Genomic DNA, 4455 nt, shown 5'->3' with positions numbered 1-4455 from the left:
AAAAAAAAAAAAACTGCCATTCACTGCTCAGCCCAACTAAAACCTATTTACTCCTTTTTATAACCACGTCTGCTGCTGATTTTTTTGTATCTGTACAAATTTTTTTTCATTGGCAGGCACAAAGCCTTGTATTTTTCAAAAGAGGGGATTAGGAACGTTTGCAAGACAGCAGACAATGCCTAAGTCCCGGGCAAAAAAGCACCATAGTTTATCCAATTTTCGACTTAGTGCCATTCAACTGGTCATTTATGCAATGTCATCCGACCAAACAACATGTTTCCCTTAAAAAAGAGAGAGAGAGAGAGAGAGTGAGGGAGGTTGGTTAAGCTGCTAGAGGCACATTCTTTTTTGCTGTTGTTGTTGTTTATTTAAAGAAGAAAAAAATAAACAGGATTTCTTTCGAAAATGCTGTTCTATCGATCACACCTTATCTGAGCACAAATGTCCTCATTTCCCCATTTAATGTCTTTGTACCCAATCTTTGCTTTATTTTTCCTCCTCCCTCTTTTCCCCAGCAGATGAGGGAAGTGTGTTAGGGAATCGAAAAGCCTGAGCCGTGAGAAGTTGAGAATATTAATATTTATCTTTATAATTTGGCGGATTCAGAACAAACTTAGACACTTGCGACTATCACCTTGGGCTCGGTGGGAAGCTTTTGGGGACGGGTAGAATCAGGACGAAACACAAACCATTTTAAAGCAAAACTGTAGCATAACCACCCTTCTCTCTTTCCCCTTAGTCTTTCTTTTTAAAACGTTCATCAGCATATGCCTCATTTCAAATGCAACAAATGTAAATATACTTTTCCCTGAACAGAATTTTAAGTGAATGTCCAATAGTTTCGAGGGCGGTTTAAGTCAGCCTAACAGATGCAAACAGTCTTGGAGCTGGAGTGGCATCTTTCAGTGCCCTAAAAAGATTTTCCATGGGCAACAAAGAAAACTGTCACACCTTTTCCCATCACCGCTTTAATTTATGCTCAGTCGCCAAGTTTTTTTCATATTGATTTCATAATCACTTTAAGGCAGAACACTTAAAATAAAAAAGAGCCTTGAAAAGGAAGGTCTTACAGGGCCAGAGCCAATATGGTGAAAGTGGGGGAGAGAGCCAGGACTGTAAAGGTTGTTTTGTAAAGTGGGGTTTTTATTATGCACCGACTCTCTCCGCATTTACTTAACTCTTCACGGGCTGTTGAGTAGGTTAACACCCTTAAAGGCCTCTTTCATGTCCAATACCTCGTTTGTTTGTAGAGGAAAATGCGTCTTTAACACATTTCCACTGGGCAAAGATTTAGGTTTGTTTTGTTTTGTTTTTTAACCCCCAACATAAGGAAAACCCAAAGAAAACCCAACCTTTTCAAGTCTTTTATGATTCCAATAAAAATATTTATTACGGAGGGCGAAGATCCCCACATAATAAGACTCATAACAGGAGAATAAAGAAGTGAGATCTCCTCAGATGTGCACCAGAAGCAGTAGACAGGCTTTTGGAAGGTTCATCATGCCACACTCACACATGGGTGCCGGTGTTTGTGCACAAAGATACATATTCATACCCACCTATAATGCGGACACAAGCACAGCGACTCGATTCCTCAGCCCTATTGTTACACTCATACGACTTTGCATAGCCGGCAAAGCTCGGTAGGTCTTCTGTCGTTTGTGCTCTTTGTGTACTTCCGCGTACACTTTGTAAGTCGATACGTTTGTGTCACTAAACATACGTATGAATTTAGTAGTATAAGTATAGCATAAGTATATTTTTATGTCTGTGCGTGCAAATGTAGAGTACGAGCACACTATTCTTGCAAGAGTACTTAGTTGTCCCTCTATTCTGCCCATGTAACTGTCAACTTACTTTCCAAATCCAGAAGAAACTCCTATTTAAATAGAAGGAAAAGTGATAATTGCTCTGCATTTCGTGGGGTAGGGACAGACTGCAGGATGGCGGTGTGATTTCTCCAGACCACTTGAGTTGGATGAGAATAACTATGTTTTCCTAGCTCACTCTAACTATTGTTCTTGAGCAAATCGTGTAACAAAGCATAAGCTAAGTGATCCGTCTGTGGGTTTCTGTATCTGATTTTTTTCTTTCCTTTTTTTCTTTCCTTTTTTTTTTTCCCCTTCTTTCTTTTTCTTTTATTTTTCCTCGTTACTTAAGAGCTCAGTGGAGGCCCAGTGTGGACTTGTACTGAACGGACAAGGTGGTGTGATAAGAAGAGGTAAGATGTTACAAATACCTGCGTCTATCAATATTTGTAAAGTTGAAACCGTCTAAATTTCTCTCTTTTTCCTTCTTCCAATGCTTAGTTAGTTTTTACTGCCGAAATTGTGAGCATTTGACATTAGTCCCAAATACGTTCAAAGTAGCTTAGAGCACTTCACAGTTCACAGTCCATTTGCACTTTACACGTGATTTGTTCATCAGTAGCTCTCGGATACTCCCGTTGAATGCAGGGCTTTCTTGACTCATTTTCTCATTTCCCATTTAACTGAATTGATCCCTGGTAATGAGTTTGAGAAACGTGCTCACTGGCGCCGGATTTTTAAATAGGCAGTTTCATCTCGTATGGGGAAAGGAGGGTTTTTTGGAAATGTTTCAGTAGAGCTATGTATCAGTGTGGAACTCGTTTGTGAACTTTGTTTGGTAACTATCTGTCAATGAAAGTATCTCAAGTCTAAGTTAGAAGAAAGATTCGGAATTCTCGCTAAATACTCATTTCGTCACTCATTTGCGGGATCTGACTGTTTGTATTTTGTTATTGTTGTTATTCTTAACATTTATCTTGAAAAGAAACAATAGCAGCCTAAGGGCCTGACGTGAAAACACCTTCTAACAAGCTTAAAATCACGCTTTTGTTCGTAGTATAAAAGGAATGACAGAGTCGGAGGGGAGTACACTTTGTGACTCAGCCTCTTGGAATACGCATTTCTTGCCCCACTCTTGTCTTTTCTAGAGGAGAAAAAAAAAAGAAAAGAAAAGAAAAGAAAAAAAAGGGGAAAAAAAAAGATATTTAGAAGATATTTTAGACAATGTGACAGATAATTCGGGTGACAGATAATTGACTTTAGCCACTGCTTCTGTAGGCAAACTTTACAGTCGCGCCCAAGTGTGTAGGGAGTGAGCGCAGATAAAGAGAAGGTGTACACGCGGTTATATCCTTATACGAAAGAGTGTTTGACCGGGAGCTCAGCATCATCATAATTTTAGGGGTATTCTCGCCTCACAATGACTGGGATCAGGGAGGAAAAGGACATGACAGCGCGGAGTGGCTTTGTCTGGGCGGAGAGTCGGGCAGCGGCGGGGCCGGGCCGGCTGCAGCGGCCGGAGAGCGGTGGTGCTGAAGGGACAGCTCCCGTAGCGCCCGCCTCGCCGCGGCCGGAGCTGGGCTTGGGCGGAGGGACTGAAAGGGCTGAGGGAGAAAGGGGACACGGCTTTTCCCAGCCCATTCCTGGAGAATGCTGGTGGGTTTGCAAACTCTTGCCCAACTCCTGCTGTCGGTGCTTTGGTCTTCGTCTCTCGGATTAATTATTTTCGGATTTGATCCGAGAGCTGACCTCCGAGAAGCAGAGATCGTTAGCTGGAAGAAAGGCAGAGTTCCCTTCAGCTGGGGTTTGAGTCTGGAGTGTTTGACGGTGGTTTTATTTCCCAGTTGAAGGGCGGCTCAAATCTCAGCTCAGCTCTACACCCGTTTATTCAGTTTTCCAGCTGCTGTTAAGACGATTCCAATTACCTGTGCAGATGATTGTAGTCAAGTCTCTCTCTTCCCTTCTCTCTCGCTCTCTCTCTTTTTAAAGCGATCAGATTATTCAAGGATTTAAAGATTGATAGTAAAGGAAATTCAGCATGAAAATGCAAGGTTTTCTTTACCCTGATCTGAGTGCAGAACTACTAGTGCATTGCTATCTATCTCTTGGCATATTCAGGGAAGATATCAAAGGAAAGAATATAAGTTTCAAATGTATATTAAAAATACATAATAAATATTTTGTCCGACTTCAAAAAAAGCGATAGGTGATAGCAGTAATCAAAACATCCTGCACCTAAGCGCTATACAGTATCCCATATAAATAAATCACACTTCTTTTCTAGTAATACATCAATAAGAATATATTAACTCAAAAGTGGCTTCCCTAATATTTTAAACATCTCGTGACAGACTTTCTATTTTATTTTTGTCAGTAATATATACATATATCTTTTAAAAAAGGTTGCTTTTGAATGTTTTGGATGCAATAGCAAAGGAGAAAGGGAAAAAGAAGAAAAGGAAAGAAAGACAGAGAAGAAAGAGAAGAAGGGAGGAGGAGAATGGGAAGGAGAGAGAGAAAGCAAGAGAGGTAAAGAGAGAAAGAAAGAAGGAGGGAAGGAAGGGAGGAAGGAAGGAAGGGAAGAAGGAAGGGAGGGAGGAAGGAAGGAAGGAAGGGAGGTAGGAAGGAAGGAAGGAAGGAAGGAAGG

This window comes from Meleagris gallopavo, chromosome 2 (assembly GCF_000146605.3).
Source record: "Meleagris gallopavo isolate NT-WF06-2002-E0010 breed Aviagen turkey brand Nicholas breeding stock chromosome 2, Turkey_5.1, whole genome shotgun sequence".
Classification (NCBI taxonomy): domain Eukaryota; kingdom Metazoa; phylum Chordata; class Aves; order Galliformes; family Phasianidae; genus Meleagris; species Meleagris gallopavo.
This window is presented reverse-complemented; position numbering follows the sequence as displayed.